The sequence below is a fragment of the Amaranthus tricolor genome, chromosome 15, assembly GCF_026212465.1.
Source record: "Amaranthus tricolor cultivar Red isolate AtriRed21 chromosome 15, ASM2621246v1, whole genome shotgun sequence".
In the NCBI taxonomy this organism is placed as follows: domain Eukaryota; kingdom Viridiplantae; phylum Streptophyta; class Magnoliopsida; order Caryophyllales; family Amaranthaceae; genus Amaranthus; species Amaranthus tricolor.
Genome location: NC_080061.1, coordinates 3,502,165 through 3,512,500, shown reverse-complemented (window position 1 = coordinate 3,512,500; position 10,336 = coordinate 3,502,165).

Sequence of the window (10,336 nt, the reverse complement as noted above, 5' to 3'; positions counted from 1 at the left end):
CTCCGGTGTTTGACTGTTCACTATTAAATTAACAGGTGAAGCAAACAAAAGAAGCTTAATCATGCTTGTTTTATATAACTTATAAGGGATAAAGGGCAAATCAACTTAATTAAAATTTTAAACTAATAGTTAATACCTTATTAATAGTATATTATATATTCTAAATTATATAATATAATGTTTGAAAATAAGTATTTCATTTCAAATTATAAATTTTAATTATGAAATGATAAATAAAAAAATTTGAAAATAACAAGATTTGGATAGTCATTTTCAAATTAATTTTAACTACTTAAAAAACTATGGTGGAATTTATCGTGAATGTATTGACTCCAAAATATAGCATAGATGTCATAATCAAAATTAGGTCCTCACCTTGTTGGAAACAAATACCACCTGATTTATCCTAATTAAAGGGGTAAAATCCAAGTGTTAAGACTTTCATGCATATTATCTTGTTTTCCTGTATGCGAAAAAGATCAACTATATATTAACCACACCAAATTCGAGTAAACCTATATATATCTTTATAAAAACAATCAACAAAAAAGACAAAATATATAATCGATAAAATGCATGGGATATTCTACATAGATATGAACTAAACTATTGCAAAAGGCCAGTAGTAATAAATTTTTAAAAAAATCCACATTAATGCCTAAAAAACGTTTAATTAATTTTGTTTCTATTGATATACAATAACCTTCTTTCTTTAAAATTTAACAAAATAGCATTGTACTTTAGGAATATAAACTGTCGTAATATTAATGTCCAAAAAGTATTAGATTATATGTTAAGTTGTGAAATTCTAAAAGTACAATATTACTTTGTAAATTTTTTTTAAAAAATTTGCCACTACTAACCTTTTAGAATAACCTAAAATTAATTAAAGAACTTAATTCATTCAGGTACAGATAATATTATTTATTTAGTTAATTTATGTAAACTTATATAGTTAATTTGTAATCTTTCAGGTGGAATAAAACTTTAAGATACACATGCAAGATGCAGAGTGCTAAAAAAACTCCTTACTCTTTTGGATTTGTAGGTGTATTGTATTACTTCTTCTCCTTATTATTTGAACTGCCCGGTCCAAGTTTTTAAATTCTAACTTAATATAACTGACAAAAGTAATTTGGATGAAGATGAAATTATATTCAAGAAAATTTGCTTATGGAAAAATAAGAAGAGTTGCCTGAATTTGTGAATAGGAAAATGGTTCCATTTTATCCTTGCAATCAACAGGTTTTGTGCAAGTCCAAACTCTTGAGTTATGTGACTCATGCACAATGCTAGTCATGTGTCTTACATTTCTAACATCAGGTTTGACAATTGTTACAGTTCATCTCATTTTTTGTCTTGTATCGTTTTCAAAGATATGGGGCGTTTTGACAAACTTTTAGGTACTGTAATTTTAACTAATTTTGATATAAATAGAAGGTTGAATGGTCAAATAAGTTAATCTTATTTGATAAATTAATTAGTTGAAATATTGTTAAACAAGTTGCTTATAGCATGGGTTTACAATCAATTGATCAAACTAATTAATTAAATTAGCTATTCAAATCGACCATTGTAATCAGCTATTGTTCACTTGAAGTATTGGATTATAGTTCAATGGTATTTTTATTACTTTGCTATTGGATTTTTACTAAACAAGACCCACATAAGAGAATATTTGACTATACACAAATCCGATAAAGTTCACTTTTATAATCAATTAGTAATAGGAGACTAAGCCATCAAGCTTAAGTTTATATGTTAGTCAACCTCTTTCTAATGAGCTACTTTTGTGAGACTATTTCCCAGTGAAGCGACCTCAAACAAAGAGCTCATATTTTCATAAAATATATTAATTAGATAGACATATTTAACCCATGTATAAGACGCGTCTTTCAATGAGATCGTCTCATAGAATAATTTGTGTTTTCTAATTCCTCGTATGGTATCACATGTAGGTTATTTAATTTCCAACACTCCCCTCACCAATGAGCCCACAAGTTATATTTATAGAATGCCGTGTTTTTTTTTAAAGTTAATCGAAAATTGTACGGCTCTGATACCATAATAAATTTATTATTAACTCTATACAAAATCGTGAAGTTTCATCCTAAAATCAATTAGTAATACAAGAAATACTTCATCAAACTTATATGTTAGTCAACCTATCTCTCATCCTATGATTTGCACATATAGGTATTTTCCACCAACTTCCAATAAGTTAGACTTATTTGACAGTTTTCAAACAAGCTAAATGGTGATAATGTTGATCAACATAAAAATTAGGAGTATTTGATTAAATTTGACAAAAAATAGACTCAACTTGGAAAAGAGAGACAAAAGCAGTAAGTGCTTAATTTGATATAGAATTGGGCATTAAAATTCTCTAAATTAATATAAAATATTTGATATAGAAGAAAACAGAAAGTGTAACCATAACCATAAATAAGAGGGAGATCAGATGATATAGAAAATAAAAGATGATGAACAAAAAAGATTCCATTAATTCCCAAATCCCTCCTTTTATCCGGCACATATTTCTCTATCGTGAAACTAAATTTTGACGCTTTACTTTCTTTATTTCAGTGCTTAATTTCTGTTGGCCAAAAATCACGCTTTAAAAGTCCAAAAACGTAACGTTTGAGTCCAAAGACCTCACCATTCACCAATCACCATTTTCAAGTGGGTGTATGGTTTTGTCCATTCTGCATTGCTCACACACGTTCATCAACCCACTATTTTTTGGAATTGGCCGTTTTTCACGTTTCTGTGTAGTGTCGATCAGCTTCAAATTTGTTGGGTTACATCTTATGTTCCCAAAAATAAACGCGGACATGTTCATCGCAACATAGTTATAGGTAGTCGTACGCGCATAGTGGGTAGTTTTAGCTCCACAATTGTAATTGTTTGATAATTAGTTGTCTAATTAAGTCATTTCAAAAAAAGATGTGCAATTAATTGGTCGTGTAAATTTAAATTACTCGGTAAATATAGTGGTTATAGTTTATGTTGGGTATGATTTATTGTTGAGAACAATGTGTAAATATGTCGTACATAGGTATTCATTCGGGTTATCAGACCGATTTCGGATTAAGTTTTAAAATCAGGCCTTGTGTCCATGTTGGTTTTTATATAATTATAAATTCATTCGTGTCAAATTGAGTTTTGTTACATATCGGGTAAATGTCGGATCAACAGATTTGTTTTAAACATTGTTGTTAAAATCGCGATTCTGATCTATGATTCTACGATTTTACGATCAAAAAACAAGTGAGCAATTTGAATCGCAGGTAGAATCTTGAAGTTGTAGAATCTTACCATTCTAGTTGGAGTAAAATTTTTAGATGTAGAATCATAACACAATTCTACGATCGTATGATTTAACGATTTAATTCTACTAATTTAGTATTAATTATTATTAATTTTTCTTATGTACCATCTTTCATTAATCTCTTTCACTTATATAAATAAATTTCAAATGGATCATCATGAAAACTTTATAAAAAATAAATTTCTTAATGGGTTTGAAGATTTAAACTAATTATTAAAAAGTTTTCTTTACATTCTTAAAAATAAAGTCAAAGAAACTTTAATTCATAAATTTAGACTTTTAAAATGGATAATAATGATAAGATACTATATATTTTAATAAATTTAAGTTTATTTATAGAATCGTACGATTCTATGATTCGTCTACCGATTCAATTCTACCTCTGTAAACGATTTTAAGTAGAATCCCGATTCTAACAACTTTAGTTTTAATTTTGGAAAGCAAAAAGTTATAACATTTGGATAACAGATACCTATATCACTAAATACTAGTTAAAATTAAAATACTACATAAAAATAAAATTCTAACCTCATTAAACAACTAACAAACTATTAAACTACGCACAAGAAGCCTTATAAAGATATACAGTAAATCTCATGAGTTAAATTTCATTAGCTTTATTTTATACTTATGGTCTCATGAAATCCGCAACAAGTAAATTTCATTAGATTTATACTTATGGTCTCATGATATATATAAATCCTTCGAGCCGATTACTACACTGAAAGGTTTTTTTTATCACTTCACATTTTCGTCTAAATTAAGATTTTGTTTAGTTTAACTGATTTTACAGATTTAATTAATTTTTACTAATTAAAATTAATTTTTACTAATTAACACTAATTGAAAATAGTTTTTACTAATTGTAACTGATTTTTAACTTTAATTTATAATTGAATTTAACTTATTAAAACTGCTTTTTACTGAGCAACTGATTTTTACGACTTATTTTTACCGATTATTTATTTCTAAAGTGAACTAAACAAAAATTTAGTAAAAAATGATAATTAATATAATTATAGAATTTTTTAATTAGATCCAAGACCTTAATATTCAAGTTCAACTATACTTGTACGAGGTCAATCAACTTGGGATCAAGTAAGTCTAGTCCAAGTAGATATGTCATAGTTTGATTTGATCTGAAAATAATTCGAAATTTGATTAAAAATTAGTAGAAATTAAAATATCAACCCTAATATACTAAAAAAAACAGGTGAAATTCGATTAAAAGCCTAATTCGATCATTTAAACCTTTTTCTTCATTGCACGTCAACATTTTTAATTTCATTATTACTGATATGTGTATTTTGTGTTTTGGTCCATGGGCTGGCCCTCTTGTTTTGGCCCATACTCTTTTCCCTCTTCTTTTCCTCTCCTGTATATATATGCTTGTATGCCTCCTATTTCAGATAAGAATTTTTAATCAATCAAATAAAAAAAGGAAGAATTCAATCCTGTAGCTTTGCTCTTCTTCTTCCCATCTTCAAGAACCATTTCTCAGAAATCTGAGAAATGTTACATGGTATCAGAGCGGATTGAGATCTGCTCCTACAAATCTTCCGCGTTTTTTTTTTTCTTTTCTACAATCATTGAAATTGTATCTCAATTCTGAAATTTCTTCAATATCGATTTCCCAAAATTCCGATCAAAAGATTTCATCTCATAATTCTTGAATCACCTTCTTCTTCCTTGTCTTTCTTGATCTCAAAATGCTTGAATCGAATTATACTTCACAAAATCCAATTGCTGATCCAAATTCTATATACTACATTCACCCAAATGAAAACCCTACTGTTTCTTTGGTTTCAGAGAAATTCAATGGTGATAATTACGCTGATTGGAAGAGAGCTATGGTTTTAGCTTTGTCAATGAAGAACAAAATTGCTTTTATTGATGGAAGCATGATTAAGCCTGAACCCAATGATCCTCTCTTCAAAGGTTGGGAAAGATGCAACAACATGATAATTTCATATCTACTCAGATCTGTGGACAATACTATAGCAAAGAGCGTTTTATATTTCTCCACTGCTTACGAGATCTGGAAAGATCTTGAAGATCGATATTCAGTAATATCAGGACCACAACTATTTTCTTTACAACAAAATTTAAGCAAGATTAATCAAGACGATAGTCCTATTGCAGTATTTTTTACAAAAATCAAAGGTATTTGGGACCAAATCAGTGCGGCAAACCCTACTCCAATCTGCACATGCAATGGCTGTTCATGCAATTTCTTAAAGAAATTTATCAAAAATCAGCAAGATGAAAGATTAGTACAATTTCTCATGAAATTGGACAACAAACACAATGCTGTTAGAACAAATATTCTAATGATGAATCCTCTTCCTAATATTTCTGTTGCCTACAACTTACTCATACAAGATGAGAGACAACAAGAAATAGCAGATGTGCTCAACAAACATTCCACCATGGCATTCACTGCAAGTGATGGAGTTAGAGGTGGGATAAACAGACCTACAACCCTTAAGAAGAACAACCTGTACTGTGAGTATTGCAAAATGACAAACCATACCATACATAAGTGTTACAAGCTAAAAGGTTATCCCAAGAATGAGAAGAACAACAAGGGAATAAAAGGAAGAAGAGTGGCAGCCATGACTTGTGAAGAAGAATCAGATGATGAACCAGATCCAGAAACTGATTTATGCAAACAATTAGTAAACCTGATTAAAGAAAGCAAAAAATGCAATGACATTCAAGCCATAGAAAAGGCCAACACAGCAGGTAAAAGTCCTTGTTCAATAACTTGTCTGAATTCAAAGTGGATAATAGATAGTGGAGCCACTGATCATATTTGTTCTAATTTAGAATTATTTGATAATTACAATGTTTTTGACAAATCACCTAACAAAATCACAGTGGCTGATGGAAAGAAACTAAAAATAGAAAATATTGGAACTATAACATTTGAAAATGGTATTATTCTGAAAAATGTGCTTCATGTTCCAAAACTTCAGTTCAATTTAATTTCAACACACAAATTATGTAAGGACATGGATTGTAATATAGTCTTTACACATGACAAGTGCATGATCCAGGATCATTCACAGAGAAGTACACTGGTTCTTGGTAATCTGGAGTCCGGACTTTATGCAGTTAAAATTGATGATGGTAAAACAAGAAGCTCTGTCAACATTGCTGCTACAGAAGAGCTGAAGTTGATGCACTTAAGGATGGGCCATATACCATTCAATAGGCTACAGCTTGTTAATGATAACTTAGCAAATAGGAATGGTCTTGACTGTATTTGCCAAATTTGCCCTAGAGCAAAACAAACTAGAAATTCTTTTCCAAAAACAGGAAGTAGAAGCAAAAATTGTTTTGATTTGTTGCATATAGATGTTTGGGGCCCTTACAAAATTAGAACTCATAATGACTGTAAATACTTCTTGACCATTGTTGATGACTTTTCAAGGCATACATGGACTTTCATGATGAAAAATAAAAATGATTCTGTTGATATTCTTGATTTTGTTATTACATTCATACATAATCAGTTTGATGTTGTTGTCAAAGCAGTTAGAAGTGATAATGCCAAAGAGCTTTGTGAAGGTAAAATTTTAAATATATATGAAAAATTTGGAATCTTGCATCAAAGAAGCTGCATTGACACTCCACAGCAGAATGGAGTTGTAGAAAGAAAGCACAGGCATCTTCTTGAAACAGCAAGGGCACTTTACTTTCAGTCCAAGGTTCCATTGAAATACTGGGGAGAATGTCTTCTCACTGCCACTCACTTGATAAATAGAATGCCCTTGAGCTGCATAGACGACAAGACACCTTATGAAAAATTGTATGGAAGAAGACCTAACATTGATCACTTAAGAGTTTTTGGCTGCTTAGTTTATGCATCAAGTCTAAAGGCAAATAGATCTAAATTTGACTCAAGAGCCACCCCTTGCATCATGATGGGGTATGAGATAGGTCAGAAAGGCTACAAACTCTTGAATTTAGAAACAAACAAACTGTTTGTCTCAAGGGATGTAACATTCCATGAAAAGCACCTACCATTTCATCTCTCTGACTCACCCCAATCCTCTCTGAACCCAATCTTTCTTCCCAGCCATACACCTTTCAACTTACCAGATGATCAGCCATTACCTGATGCATTCTTTCTACCCACTGAAACACCAACACCTGAACCAGAACAAAACATAGCAACGCCTCATTTAAGCCAGCCATACATACCTGCCTCTCAAACACATCCACCAAACCTAATCATCAACTCACCAAATAAAAGAATACCCAGAAAACCTGCTTGGATGGATGACTTTGTTTGTGCTGCCTATAATGAAACACAACATTGGTGCAATATTGTTAACTTTGATGAAATACCAACACACTGCAAAGCCTTTATATCTTCCATATCTACTCTCTCTGAACCAGCAACCTACCTTGAGGCTGCTCAACACCCTGAATGGGTTCAGGCAATGAAGAAAGAAATAGAAGCACTCAATAAAAACCACACTTGGGAAGTCACAGACTTGCCTAAAGGTAAGAAAGCCATTGGATGTAAGTGGGTTTACAAAGTGAAACTTAAGAGGGATGGAACTTTGGAGAGATACAAAGCAAGGCTTGTGGCAAAAGGATTCACACAAAAGTTTGGCGTGGACTATGCAGAAACCTTCTCCCCTGTAGTGAAAATGGCTACCATTAGATGCCTTCTTGCCATAGCCTCTGGCAAACAATGGCCCTTGTATCAACTTGACATCAACAATGCATTCTTACATGGCTCTCTTGATACAGAAGTATACATGCGTATGCCTCCTGGTATTCCTAATCCAGAACAAAAAGTATGCAAGCTACTCAAGTCCCTCTATGGGTTAAAACAAGCTAGTAGGCAATGGTTTGCAAAACTTACTATTGAATTACAACACAAACACTTTATACAAAGCAAGAATGATTATTCTTTATTCATATATAATGATAATGTGGATTTGTGTGTTGTTGCAGTTTATGTAGATGACATTATTCTTACAGGTACCAACACAACCATCCTAAATGACCTCAAAAATCACCTACACAAAGTCTTCAGCATCAAGGATTTGGGAGATTTGAATTATTTCCTTGGCATTGAAGTCTCAAGGATAAATGAAGGAATCATCTTAACACAAAGAAAGTTCACCAAGGAGCTCCTTGAAAGCTGTGAGATGGATCTTTCTAAGACAGCCAAAACTCCTCTTCCAGTTAACATCAAATTAGCAGCAGATCAAGGAGATTTCTATCATAATCCTGCTCTGTACAGATGCATAGTGGGCAAGTTAAATTTCCTCACACATACCAGACCAGACATTGCTTTTGGGGTACAAACTCTCAGTCAATTCCTCCAAAGTCCAAGAATTCAGCATGCAAAGGCCCTTTCACATATGTTAAGATACATAGCTGGCTCTATAGGTCAAGGAATCCTTCTTCAATCCAGTAATGAACTAACTCTCCAAGGGTTCTCAGATTCAGATTGGGCCTCTTGCCCAAACACAAGAAGGTCTATCACAGGATACATCATGCTTTTGGGGAAAAGTCCTATCTCATGGAAATCAAAGAAACAATCCACTGTTTCTCGATCATCCTCTGAAGCAGAGTACAGAGCTATAGCCTCAGCAGCCTCAGAAATAACATGGCTTGTACGTCTATTGTCTGAACTGGGGATTCAACACTTACAACCTGTCAAGTTGTGTTGTGACAATCAATCAGCAATCCACTTAGGAAAGAATCCAGTCCACCATGAAAGGACGAAACACATTGAATTGGATTGCCACTTCACTAGGGAAAAAGTCATGGAAGGATTATTGAAGCTTCTCTATGTCCCTACTTCTGATCAGCTTGCTGACCTTCTGACCAAATCTCTTCCATCTCCACAACTCCACAAGTTAATGTCCAAGCTGAGTGTTCAATCTGTTGATTACCCACCAGCTTGAGGGGGGGTATTACTGATATGTGTATTTTGTGTTTTGGTCCATGGGCTGGCCCTCTTGTTTTGGCCCATACTCTTTTCCCTCTTCTTTTCCTCTCCTGTATATATATGCTTGTATGCCTCCTATTTCAGATAAGAATTTTTAATCAATCAAATAAAAAAAGGAAGAATTCAATCCTGTAGCTTTGCTCTTCTTCTTCCCATCTTCAAGAACCATTTCTCAGAAATCTGAGAAATGTTACAATGTTATTATTTTTAGTTGGAATTCACTATATTTTTAGCAAGTTTTTAAAATTTTGAGTTAAAATTTAGCCCTAAAATCAAAACGTTTGTCTTTTTATATATAAAAAAACACATATAAACACTAAAAAATATTATAAATTTTTTTTGAAAAATTTTTAATGATTAGAAAACAAAATTCAAACTCTTTGATCTGTTAGGTTGATATGAACCCAAAATCAACACAACACGTCTCCAAATCAGACCGACTAATTATTTTGACAAGTTTAAGTCCAAGTAAGGCGACTAAGCATGTATCATTTCAAGTCAAAACAACTCATGTCAAGTCTATTTTTGATAAGTTAAATATTGAAATATAATTTTTTTTTTAAGATTAAAAGGAATTACAAATAGATATGTCATCTAAAGTACTTTCGGTAAGATCGAAATAGTAAGATATAATATAAAAACTAATTAAAGTATGTTATATTATAGGATGTAATAACTTGGGTCATCTAGTACCTGGCAAATCATAAAACACAACAAATCTAAAGATTTGGGTTATTAAATTTTAAAACTTTGTCTCGGGTTTGTTATTGGGGGTAGATCAATCGGGTTGGGCCTAAATATGACGTCTACGGTCTACCCTCGTCCTCGTATAATCACTCCTAATCTCCTACCTTCATAAGCAACACGTGATAAACCAATCCCTTACATTTGTACGTAAAAGTGTACATGATAAGCTATTTTTTATATAATTCATTATAATGAAAATCAAAAAAATATAAATTTTTAGCTCTGTCGGAAAAAAAAATATTATTTTGATATCTAATAAAGTGATTCTAATTTTGAGT